Source organism: Chiroxiphia lanceolata, chromosome 2 (assembly GCF_009829145.1).
Source record: "Chiroxiphia lanceolata isolate bChiLan1 chromosome 2, bChiLan1.pri, whole genome shotgun sequence".
Lineage (NCBI taxonomy): Eukaryota > Metazoa > Chordata > Aves > Passeriformes > Pipridae > Chiroxiphia > Chiroxiphia lanceolata.
Window position 1 is genome coordinate 41,198,177 of NC_045638.1, and position 13,833 is coordinate 41,212,009.

Genomic DNA, 13,833 nt, shown 5'->3' on the forward strand with positions numbered 1-13,833 from the left:
TGCATGTACACAACAACTCAGAAGTCTCTCCCTCTCTTAGGTTGGAGAGCTGTGCAGAGGAACAGCTAGGAGTTTGGAGTCTAAATCTGTTTATTAATCTAGGTCAACCAGAGTGCAAACCCACTGATTCTGTACTCCCAAAGTGAGACTCTTAGGGCCTAACCATCCTTCAAGTATTTCACATCCCACAACATGCCTCACACATGATTACAGGCTACCTTCAGAAAGCATGAGGCTTTCTGAAAATTAGTTCACAGAATCACAGACTTGTTCTGACTTGGAAGGGACCACAAGGATTATCAAGTCTAACTCTTAAGTGAATGGTCCATACGGGGGTCAAACCCACAACCTTGGTGTTATTAGCACTATGCTCTAACCAACTGAGCTAATCTCAGGGTCTTAGATCTCAAGTTTATCAAGTTTATTAACCATTTTCTGGCTTTTAAATCCCTTCTAGCAATGCAGGAAACTCTCTCAAGAACTGAATCCAGCTCCTTAAAAGCAAGAGGCAATCAGCCCTCTTGAGCCACCCTTCTCTTTCAACATCTGCAAAAGGCAAGGAATGAGAGCTTTCTCACAGACAGCATAATAGACAACAGTGTCCTGCGGGAGAAGAACTACCATACCCAACAAACGAGATAAAGATTGTTACACGGGAAAAACCCAACCAAATAATTTAAGATTGTGTCGTAAGTCACAAAATGGAGAATTGCAACTTTTCACTATGGACTTCTGTTTGCAATATTAATCACGTTCTTTAAACAGCATCTAACCTATAATAATATTTCAAATGTTAAGATGTGTTGACTTCTCATGTTAACTTTAAAGAAAGCAAGTAACACCGGCACTACCCTGAGAGTCCAGAAAACAGTATCCTCTAATCCTGTAGATCCACCAGCAACGTAAGAGCTCTTCCATATATAAATATATATATATGTAGGTATGTATGTATATATACACACACACCTCCTATCTGATTCTAGCCATCTGCCACCCCCAAATAGACATACAGACACACACAACATTCTCTTCACTTTAAATGAAGGAGGTGAGCACTCGTGCAAAGCTCAGCACATTTCAGGAGAGTACACACACATAAGCTTTCCCATGTGGAGCATACTGGTGCACAGTGAGCAGAGCAAGGAAGTAGCTGGAAGCATTGGAGGGAACAAAAATGGATGTAAAATGACACAAGTGTTGGATAGATGGGAGGAGAAAGAGATGATCATCTGCTGTGTGTTGATTTATTTTATGTAAATTCATGCATATAATATTTCCAGGGGTTTAAACCACTACAGCAGAAAGAAGGTTCATTTAAAGAATATCTAAACATCTGCCAGATATGGAAAATTTTCCTGTCTAGCATCAGAGAGGATTATATTTTCATAAGGTCGCTTACATGGCCTGGCCCTGTAATTTGGGCTGGCCTGCATGAAGCAGTCTGCACTTCTCCCCAGGGAGCACACAACCAAACACAGATGGTAGTCACTCTCTCATCGTTGGAGGCTTCTAGAAACTCATTCAGCTTCAGTCTGGTTTGGGAAACTGGAAAAAAAATCACCAAATGTGAAAAAAATGCATTGAACTGCATGTGAAAAAACTCCCTTAGAGCCAGGAACTCTGTATTTTATGAAAATCCCAGTGTGCATCCTCTGAAAAGGATAGCACACTCACCTCCACTCCAAGAAGAACAAGAAAGGTTCTTCAGAACAAGAACCTAACAGCCAGCCCAACCTGCCCGTGCCCCAGCCCCAAATACTGTGCCCTGTACTGGCAATGAACAGGCCAAGGCAGGTCCCTGCCTCTGTGGAAGGCTGAGAAGGCACATTTCCCTCATCTGTACTTGGGGGCTGCTCTTTTCCTGCTCTCCAGCTGCCAGTCAGGCACATAAATACTGTAGAGTATCACACAGAGAAGCAGGAAAGCATAGGCACAGGTTGCAGCTACCAAACACAATGCAGCACAGCATGCAAGCAAGAGAAAAGACTTTAAAAGGTTTAATCTCTTCTGAATAGCAGTTCTACCTTAAGTGATCCTATCCACAGTCCTAGCTGTCCTGTACCACCTCCTCCCTAAATATACAAATTTTGTCCAATATGGTATTTGGAAAAAGAAGCCATAACTCTGATCAGTTCAGAAACATGAGAAAGTTTGAAAGCACGTACAACCAGTAAATAAATCAAGAAGTGAAGGAAACAGCAATACACTGCAGCCACTCACTAACATATTTGCACCCTGACATCACATCAGTCCTTCTCCATTCCGTCCCTACAGAGAAAGGTTAGGGTACCCTGACCACAAAAGCAGCAGCAGGAAAAAAGAAAAGGTTTGGTATCAGTAGCAACACATACAAACGAATAAACTTACCACAGCTTCTCTTGGGCAGTCAAAGCCTTGGCGATGAAAAGAGGATAGGCAGAACCAACACCTTGTTTGCCAAACAATCTACTAACACACCACACAGGATTTTTTCCGCTTTGCAATTCAACCCAGAACGCTTTCCCTTTGCTCCAAAAGCTGTCACTAAATGATACGAGTTGATAAGGCCACTATGGGGCTATTTACTTGCTTGCCAACATAAATAGGCCCAATACGAGTCACAGGAGTTACACACCAAATATAGTAACACAGTATCTCACCCCTCAGCTTTTGGCGCATCAATTCAACAGGAAGCAATGCAGGAAATCCAAGGCATCGGTGTGATTCCAATCCATGCCCTTCCTGTCTGGGAAGAGAGATCTAAAACCATCTGGGACTCCTGCTAACAGAAACAGTCAACACCTCTGTTGAAGGCAAGGGGGAGGAAAATTCAACTACACAACCCGAAGCTAAACTAAACATAGTTTAGCCGGTACGCATCAGAAGAGGCCATTATTAACTGCCAAGCTGTGTTCCACCTCCATTTTTCTGACATTCAAAGACAAACAGCACTGCAATACAGAGGTAGTGAAGCCATGCCAAGCAAGCTCTAAGCACGCCAGCCAAGGCTCTGTAGCGATGATGCTGTCTCAGCAAGGACATCAAGAAGGGGAAGCAGTGGTCACCCAGTTTGTCTCATCTAGCCCCTTGCTGCCACAGATCAGGCACTGCTGTAGACAAAGCAGTATTTTAAAACTCGCCGTGCTTGTTACAATACAATCCTTATCATGTCTGCAATATCCTCATTGTGGGGTTGCAGGAGACACAGCAAAGCTGCCAGCTGGACTCTGGAAGAGAAGCCTGTTCATGCAGCAGTACAGGCTGTTAACGGCACATCATCATGTACTCTGTAAATTTCCCCTGATGAGCACAAGCCAAAGTCAAGGTTATAATTTTCAAAGGTATCCCCAGGATGGTCCCTTACAGAGCTCAGATTATTGCAGTGGTTTGAAATAAGCTACAGTCTACCAGAGCAGCACTACTGAAGTGTAAGAGACAGGAGCAGGAGGTAATAGCCTTGGCACACTACCAGGGAAAGTCACTCCCCAATGTATTAGATACTTGGATGAACTTTCCTCTTTAAAACAAAACATCAAACAAATTTGCCTGACCTGTCAGTCAATAAATCCACAACAAAATCACACAAACAAAAGGAAATTCCAATTAGTTAGAGCTGGGAGAGGGAGGGAAGGGAAGAGAATATTCTTTCCTGAATCTATTTTTAGGCTATGTAAGGCTGTCTGAAACCATGGCAATGAACCTGCTATAAATCCCCTTGTCAGCTTGATGTTTTGTTTCCTTATAGACAAGGATAAATGAGTATGTACTATGGATTAAATGGTCTAAACCAGAAAGTAATCAACGATCAGGCTACTGAAAATGTATTCGTAAGTTACGAAAACTAGTGGTTAATAGAGGCAGGAGCAACTGATCAGACAGACCAACATGTTGAACAATCTCATGGCTAAAAAGCAATCCTTTACAGCCTTAATAAACAGCGCTGAGGTGGGATCAGCCTCCAGATTACATCTCTCCACCTCCACCACTGTGGACTTCTGGGTGTATTGATATCAATGGCTGCATCCTCAGTGCCCACATTTTTCTAGTGCTTCTTATTAAAATGAAGGCAAAAAAGGAAAAAAGAAAATAGTTTGTTTGGGTTTTTTTTAATGTATATTCCCTTGGCTTTGGAAAAAAACAACAAAAGAAGAAAGCAGAAAGAAACAATACTTTGCTCTTTTGCAATTTAAATGAGACTAAAAAAATCTACCCACAACTGAAAATTTAGATTTCAATGTAAGAATCAACAATTTTAAAGAAGTATTTCAGAGTTAATAACTTCTATTAACATCTTTACATCTGCTGCTGCAATAACTCAGTCTATATTCTTATATTGTTGGCAGTATCAAATTTATCCTGGTTTTTAATCCACTGCCATGCCCATTAGATTGGCTGCTAATCTGTGCTGCTTTGGAGGACTGAAACATCCTACAAAGCTCAGCTCTGCCTTCACAACAGCTTTGCTTGGTATGTGGGGGAGGTAGACAGAAAACATACCTATCTCAAGACAGTTAATTAGATACCCTGTTCTTTAAAGATCCACATCCTAATAACATTTTGATTCTACATACTAGCAAGTTTTTTACACTTGCATGTATCAAGAAGAGGGGAGGAACATCTCTAAGTCTGCGAAATTGTTACTCAGCAACATTCAAGGAGAAAAACCACTCAAACGCAAAGAGGTAAGAATGTTGAAAACACTAAAAAATGCAAGATTTCTTCTCCACACAGACCATAGAGGACAGGTAGTCTCTTTTGCTCAGTGCTGTTACAGCACACACATCACCCAGGCAGTATTAGCTTCCCAGCATTGCTAAGCAACACCACACCACATTACCTCAATTGATTCAAGGGATGGAAGTTGATTCAGAAACCACTAAAAAAGGCAGAATCTAGATAAAAATGGTTGCACAAACCTCACACACACAAGCCAGGATCTTGCAGTCAGAGCAAAAAGCAATTAAGGAAAAACATAGGGACACACATACAAACTGAAGAAAAAATAAAAAATAACAACATACATGAAGACAGAAGAAAGGGGAAAATGAAGTAGGAAAAAGAGGAAGAAAACAGCACTGCTATCTCACCTCACATATTCTAAGACTAGAACAATGAATTAGATCTTTCTTTCCAGGGAGTAAAAACCAGTAAAACTGCCAGAAAGCCATTAGAGACATGGCAATGTAAGCTTGATCCACATCAAAAATAGAGCTTGCACAGTTGAGGATCTCTGTTACAAATATTGAAGATCAAATGGCAGGAATTAATATGAAACACTGAATTGCGAACTGCTTCAAAATCAAAACACACATTAAGACTTCTGAACATCTTCCCCTTCATTCTGATCCTAAATTCTATTAATGTCTTATACATTTGAAGATTTGCATTAAAATCCTGTTATGAATATAATCCAAAGCAGAACAGTTCACATTTGTATACTAAATAAATCCATTATCTATTAAACAAATTGAAAAAGCTCATCTGTGTAAGTTTTTTAATTGAAACTGAGATTTGTACTGAGTGATAAGAACTAGAAACAATTACATTTGACTACACTGTCCATTCAAATAATTCATGCAATAAAAGCCAATTTATATCTATATATGTACTATTATTGCCATGGCTTTTGGACCTGCTTAAGCCAACATAAACTAGGACTGAGGCAGAAAGAGGTGCTCCCCCATGGCTGCATATTCCTGTCTTCCAGCAACCTTCTCCTTTCCAGCTCCCATTTCACACACTGGAAGCACTCAAGGCAGCAAAACGGGAGAAGGAAGGTCTGTTCACCTACTTAGGAGGGCCAAGGGACAATGGAGACAAACAGGGCACCACTCCTCTGAAACTCGGGAAAATGCAAGGTGTGTATGGGAGCAAGAAGACAGTGCATGTACAAGGTAACTGTCAAAACCACAGCATCATTAGATCAGACTTTAGAACAAATAGCAGGCTAACAGATTTAGATGCTACTCACCCAGAAATTTTAAAGGCACTCCAACATACCATCAGAGAACTATTAACCATACTGCCCAGCTTCCCTCTCAGACAAACTTAAAAAACGAGATATAAAAAGCTGAGGATGTGCTGCCAATTTCAATAAAAGGGCTCCAGGGAACAAGAGGCTGGTAGCTACAGGCTCACTGCTACACTGAGAAAATTGATAGAAATTGTAGAACAGATTAGCAGGTATGCAAATAAAAATTACAGAGGAGTGTCATCATGGCATGACTTCTTTTACAAACTTGCCATGACATATATAGGTAAGTGTGGTATATATGATACCTATAACATGCATTGGATCTCTAACAATCCTTTGACAATGTCTCTCACCACAGTTTTTTAAAGAAATTGAGCTGACACGGGATAGAATGAAGGGTCCTTCTGTGAATTAACAACTGGATAGATTAAAAGAAACAGTACTGGAATAAATAGCCAGTTTTCACAACAGCTCTGGTTTTGCATTTGTGCTACTCAATATATTCATTATTTATGTGAAAAATGGAGCAAGCAGCAACATGATAAAGTTTGTTGGGGATTAAAAAAAAAATCAGGAGAACTGTGTTGATCTGCAGATAGATTTGTCAGGTATTTATTGACATACACCACAAAGTAACAGTCAATATAGTGAATGGGAACTCTGGAGCCACTAAGATTAAATTCAGGAACCACACACTCACAAATGACCAAGTTCAGTGCTGGTTGGGAGATCAAATGGAACATCAAGAGTGAGCAGGTCAGGGATACCCAATGCAACAGGGAACACCACTGTACCTCTGCAGATCCTTAGTGCAGTCTACAGCTGCTGCACCAACCAATTTTCAGAGAAGGATACAGCAGAGCAAGACAAGATTCAAAGAGTGACAACTATGGGAGGTCTGCAGCAGCTTTAACCTAAGGACAACTAAATAAGCAACTACTTTTAGATTAGAAGGAAAGATGGATAAGATGACAGACATAAAACCACGAACAGTATTATAAAGAAAGCAAATAGGAAACCATGTCTCAGAATAAATTAGGCAGTTTTATATGAATTTTATCAGGCAGCTTGCTTAAAAACAACAGGAAAAGGAGGTACTTTTTCCACACTACAATTAATGGCAGAACCCACTGTCACAGGATGCTTTGAAGACAAAAATTTAAAATAGATTAATACATAATCAGATGTATTCACAAAACAAGGCCTGTCAAGGATTGCTAAATAAAGGTGCAGACACAACTTTCTTGCTCAAAGTCCTTGAACTGCAGTCTGCCAAAAGCTGGGAGGGATCACTGTTTTGCTAACACTTTTTCCCCAAAAGCATTACTACGGGCCATTATTAGAGGTGGAATAGTGGGCTAAACCAGACCTCTGGCTGGAAATATCAGGGCTAAATCCCATGTTACATGCCCAGGAATCTTAAGCAAGATGTGTAGTGCTGGGAAACCCCATCTTTCAAGAAGGAACATCCATACACAGCACCTGCTAAAGCCACAAGTCAGACAAAGATTTGCTTCCTGTTGATCTTACACAAACACAGTTGTGCTACCTTTCGAGACTGGGTTAGGTGAAGCCAGTCTGTAATTTTGCCTACACTGACCAATTAGACTTACCTACTTCTGTTTTGTGGCCTGGTAACAAAAACCTCATAAGAGCCAAGTTATACAAGAGGAGCTCCTGTCCCCTATTTTAAGTGGCTGAGCTAATTACGGTGCCATGCTAATGAATTTGAAAGTCATTTGAGAAGTTGCACAGTTCCCAAAAGTCAGCAGCAGAAGGGGATGAGGAAGATAAAGAAGGAATAAGAAAGAAGCCACTCTACTTCTGCAGGGATTCAGAAGTTGATTGGCAAGGGAAGGCACTACAGTGAGCATTAAAGCTTATTCTACCTTCATAACCCCTGCCACCCTTGTGGCTTTCCTCCATAACATGGCTGTCAGGCAAACTATAGACCTGGAAGATGTCAAGAAAATGACCTCTTGATGAGATTTATGAGGCAGTAACAGATTTATGCAGCTACTCATAAGATGAGATACATGCCCACTTGCATAGCCTTACCACCACATTATAAATGCAATTACATTTTGTGCATAGCAGTTACCCCATTGCATTTCTCATCTGTTGATAAAAACATACTTAAAAGTGTCTTTAAAAAGGTATATAAACTTTGGTTCCCTTCCAGAAATACTAAGTGAGCTTCCAGCAAGAAGTGACTTTGTATTTCTCAATATCACGCATTTTTAGCTCAAGTACCCAGAAAATATTTAAAGCTTATGTATATTATTTCTCTCGGGAAAAACTGATTGAGCTGAAACCCAGAGAAAATCCTTCCCCTGGGAAGGAGGAATCAGTCATGCAGAAATTCCCAACTTGAAATATCTTTCTAGATAGCAGACTGATCAACGAGACCTCTCTTGCCTCATGTATTCTCTCTCTGCTTCTGCATATCTCTTACACTTTTCTATTATGTTCTGTACGCAGACAAATAGAATATCATTTAAAAAAAAAAAAAAAAATCAAACCCCAACCAATAAACCAATCTGTTCCAAAAGTGTATTGGGCTCAGCTGCCATTTCAGCTGCCCCATAAATTCTACTATGTATGGTGGCTTTCCTGTTCTACACAAATCACTGGAAGCCACAGAGGCTGGAGATCACCTTCATCCACTGTCCAAACTCTCAGCTATACAGTGCTGATTACACAAACCTCCACATAAAATCACAGTTGGTTCCTACTAGCTTTCATGACAGGCCTACAATGGAACAGCTGCCCATGTTTTCCTTCCTGCACCAAAGATAACACTAACAACAACTTAGGCATAATATGAAATACATCTGAATTTCTTGTTAAACAACAAAGCTCAGTCACCAATATGCCTTATGTTGCTGTGTGAAGAGGTCAACTCTTCCTTGAGATATCAGCACTACTTGTCAGATGGCAGTAAGTCTGTTAGTGCTTATTTTATCATGTTCTTGGGCTTACTTGTCTCCACTCAGTGATTATTCCACAAATTTCAATATTGGCACTAAGATGACTGTTTCAGTGACTCGCTCCTACTTCTCCACTGTCATTTCAAAACAGTGCCACTTACGTCACAAAACTGCAACTCCATCCAGAACATCAACATCACATAACTGCTTCCCTACCTCTTCTGGTAACACTGTGTTCCCACAGCACTGCCTTATCTACAGTTTCTGCAAAACCATAGAAGCATCTGGGCTACAGTTCTAGTTTAGTTCTTTGTACCTCATTTCTCTTTGCATAACTCTGAGCTCCCATTAATTCTGAGACCATTTCTTAAATAAAAGCACTGCTCCTCTGCTTTCAAACAGAGAAAACAAGGCATGTCTTCATGAATATTTCACTGGTACTACTCTGTAATTTAACAGTGCTAGATGCAGATCAGAATACATAACTCCAGATTATTTAGTTGCAGGTATTTTTTTGTTCTGGAGCTACTTTTAGTCAACCAGTCCAATTGGACAGAGATAGGCCATTAGGATATGTGATCTATACTTTCCTATACATACCTAAAAACATGTTGCTTCTGTCATGCCACCACCTGACACTCTTATGGCAACCATAACACCTTTAGAAAAACCAGACTTCATTACTATGGTCAACTGTTTAGTCTGAATAGAAGATATTTGAAAACTATCTTACAAAAGGAAGATGACAGTTTTTTCCTTCTCAGTCCACTATTACCTTGCTCCATGCTCTTATGCTTTCAGCATTAACTCTTCCCCTTTTATACAGAACATATAGTCAGAAATCAGCCTTAACAACTTCTGTATTACAAATCCTTCAAAGTTAATGTTAAGATATATTCATCCATCTTATTTTTTTTCATCACCTGAAATTCCTTTCATGTTTCCAATTTCAGCAGCTTATGATCCTGGTATTTTTCAAACAAAAAAGGACTGGAAATTCCTATGAAGGAATGGAAACAAGTATCAGATGGTAGCCAGGTGGCATCCCAGTAAAAACTGAAAAGGTCTCAATAAGGTAAAGATAAGGCTTGGATGTAATCACAAGGGAAGCAGCTGGGCAAAGAGAGAAGGGCATGTAAAACCACTGCAAAGCCTCAGCACATAATCAAGAACATTTTTTTTATTCTCCAGCTTCACTAGGATCTGAAGGCAAAAAAGCCTTGGACTACAAGCAAAAGGGGAGCCTGAGCACTGGACTGAGCTGTTGATAACTCTGAAAAGGAAAGCTCAGATATAGCCTCTCTTTAAGCATATACGAGTTTGAGTTTTCAGTCTTGCCTTAGAGGTACTTTGAAGAAGTACCTCTAACATTACAGATCTGATCTTTGATCAGACTCAGAAAAAAGTCTTCCTAGTCTCTTGTGAAGTAAAATAGAGTTGTGAGGCACGGAGGCATATACTGTTACTTATGTAAATGACATTTTGCTATAACAGGTTTTTAAATAAATTGTCTGGTCCCTTCCTCAAAAAGCCAAGATTATCACAGCAAGAATACGAGTAGAAAATAAACATGCCCACAACAGCATGCAGTTTCCAGAAATTGTGCTTTAAAGGATCTGCTTACAGGTTATTTCATTCTCCCCCCAATATGTGAAATGGCAGAAAATTCAAGCTCACATATGTAGGGGCCAAATCTCATCAACCAGACATGCAGAAAGCAGTCTACAGGGGAAAATCAAGTAAAAATATCTCTGAGACAAGCACATTGAAAGTGTATCTGAGGCTCCTACATCACCTATGTTGAACTTCCTGAACTAGGACTAGCAGCATTAGTATGATGAACCTATCTTGGAAAGAACACGTTATTTTCCTACAGCAAAGCACTTGTAATAACAAAAAAAAAACACCCAAAGAAAAAACAAAACAAAACCAAACAAACAGAAATCCAAAAACAACTAAACAAAAAATCCCAAGCAAAACACACTTTTTATGTATGTGTCCTTCCTCATTTAAGAAAGAGAACTTGCTTTTGTAGTCTGCGCCTTGGCAGTGTTCCTTTCCACTCCTCTCCATGACTTAAGACATGCTCTACTAGTAGTATAGGAAACTTGGTCAAGTAAAAAACAAAAAGACAGCATAAGACTATCCTTTTAAATATTTTTAGACAAATTTTATGGTTCAAATGAAAGATAAATAGATGATTTAAATCACTACTGAAAAGTAAACACATTCATCCTAAACACTTACACTAGTGTAGTGTTTAGGATAAAACCCTACATTAAAACTGCTATTGTCATTTTGCTGTAGAAATCTATTTCTATCAGTTGATAAATCTCAAAGATTCATTTGCAATTAAATATAGTGTTAATAATCAAATTTACTGAAATACAAAGAAATTCCTTAATTATCCAAAATCACTAAGCTTGTGAGATACGTAATTTGTATGATGTCTTCAGTTAGATAGCTGAAATTCTTTGTATGCTTCAAGCTTCAATGCACATAGCCCTTATTTTCTCCCAACTCTTAAAAACAGCCTATAAGAATGTTGTTTTGCAGAGATGATTATCCAGAAATAAAGCACAGAAGTAGCAGGTGTTGGAAGAGAACCCATTTACCTAATGAGAGGCATGGAAGCTCTTCCTCCCTCCTGCCTCTCCAAGAAATACCACCTGGAATATTTCTGCCTGAAAAAAGTGATGTTTCTGCAGAAATCAAGAGAAGGCTGTACAGAGGCAACCTACACCAACTTTTCAAGTACTTAAGGAATGTCACCAAATCATGACTATGGTACCAACCGCAAGTTTGAATTGACCAGTTCAGGTTAACACTTCAGGGGAAGTGTGAGCAATCCCTGGCAGTTGTGCAAGCAGCTCAGTTGCACACAGTAACTCATATGTAGAATAAATGGTTCACACCAGAAAGGACTTGAAGTCTAACTATGTTAAAATAGACTCTAAATACAGACTAGACTACTTACTAGCCTTGTAATAATTTTGATAAGCTCTACTTGCTGCTAAGAGATTACTGAAATAGAAGTCATTTTGCTCAGTAACTCTACCACAGTACTGTAAAACTACCAACACACTTAATCTTTGCAGTAAGGGACAACAGGGGCAAGAAATAAAAATGTAAAGAAAAATGCCACATGAACACTATATGCCGATGCCTCAAAAGCTCTAATTCTCCCCTCCTCCCAGAAAGATATCCCCAGATCACCTCCAGCATGCTTAGGAAAACCACACTATTCTCAGCCCATGAAATGTAGCAAGGTCAACAGGAGCATCCCATGGACAACAGATAAACTGTTCCTACCCTTCAGTTATCAGCTGTGTTCAAGGCCAAACCCTGCAGCTTCACCACTCACATTATCTCCTGGGTTTGCTCTGTCTGATCCCGGGTTTCATGCCCATACAGTTTTTCCTATTTCATTGCCTCAGAAAGTTCAGCCTCTAAGTCAATTACACTTCTTTTTTCACTGAGTCAATTTTCAGTGGAACTTCTAGAGAAACCACTGAGGTTTTTACTAAACAAAGCACACATACAGTCCCAAACCTGACATTTTCACCTCTCTTGCAACAAAGTGTGAGTCTTGAAATTTCTAGGACTAGTTAGTAGTCAGGGAATACTATGTGTACAGTTTAGGAGGCTTAGGGCTTGGTTCTCATCTGTCTGAAGTGCTTCAGATAGGGAAATGGACAAACAATTACTTATGAAGTCATTCGATTTTTTCAGTTAAGAAAAGAAAATGGGATTTTTTAAAATGGAAGACAACGTAATGAAAAAAAAATGTATGGGTACGATTATTCAATTCTTTTAAAGTCTTTTTCCCCCAATCAGTAAAGTCTAAGCATAAAGAATCAGAAGAGCAGCCAAATGCAGTATTGCTTTAAGGGAAATAAAAAATATGTTACCACAGCCCTCAGCTAGCAAAGTGACCCTGACTTTTTGCATGTTCTGCAAAAATAAGATACCCTTTAGGCAGCGTTCTTAACGGATTCATTCAGCAAGGGGCCTTCAAAGTTGTATTCATCTAATAAAAAAAAAATTAGTGGCTGTCTCAGTAACTCAATACTACCAGTAAGCAGAGAATCTCTGTTAATGGATATAAGGCATGGTGGCACCTTACTGAACTCCTGTAGTAAAGTCAGGCTCGCTTGAAGGGTTTTAGAATGATTTGACGTATATAAAATGAACTCCTTATTAAAGACAGTTTTTAAAAACAAGAGTGACACTTTAAAGCTTTCATATTCTAACATGCTTCTAACATCTTACAGAACAGAATTCATGCTCAACTAACAGTTTTGGTATTTTACTCCCCTTTCTTGTCTCTAGCATACCCAAGAAATTCTAAGATATGCTTCTGCTATCATCCTTCAGCTCAAAAAACAGACACATTAACCAAAATAGGTCATCATGCCTTACTAACAGATAAAATGACTAAGCATATGGTAACAAAAGGGTCATTAATCACAAACTGCTTTAGATCAGTATAAAAATAACGAGTAATTACACTTCAAGAAAACAAATACATTTAATATTTTAAATATCATGGAAGATAGCAGAGAAAAATCATTACAGTTCAGAAGAATAGGGACTGACAGATCTACCATCAGTGGTCCAGTAACTAGGTTACAAGTGATCTTGCTGGAAAGCCAGCTGCCATGAAGACAAACCCCTACACAGGGAGTCCTCCAGAAGTGTTCTGTCCCACAGGTAACAACTCTCTGTACTAGAACTGGACAACACAGAGCAGAACAAAAGTTTCCCAGGGAACTGAGGAGACTGCCACAGCTGAGCAGCAAGGGAATAAACTGTCTGCAGAATGATGAAGTGTAGGAACATGTAAGGGATGTGGTCTGCAAACTGAGTGGGAAGTTTAAAGGTTTAGGAAGAACTAGAGTAGTTTTACACAGGCCAGTTTGCCAGCAGGAAAAATCCCCAACAGTAAGG

The 13,833-nt window shown here is 39.4% G+C and overlaps 1 protein-coding gene across 8 annotated transcripts in view; it reads right to left on the minus strand.

Annotated features, from left to right (window-relative positions):
* Positions 1-13,833, minus strand: part of FARP1 (FERM, ARH/RhoGEF and pleckstrin domain protein 1) — a 204,992-nt gene that overhangs the window by 178,200 nt on the left and 12,959 nt on the right. Inside the window, exon 1 of one of the 8 annotated variants that reach the window (XM_032681062.1) lies at positions 2,640-2,752. The exons of the other annotated variants lie outside the window; for them this stretch is intronic. The gene's annotated coding sequence lies outside the window, so the exon portion shown is untranslated. Of the gene's footprint in view, positions 1-2,639; positions 2,753-13,833 lie in introns of those variants that run through there. 8 annotated transcript variants of the gene reach the window in all.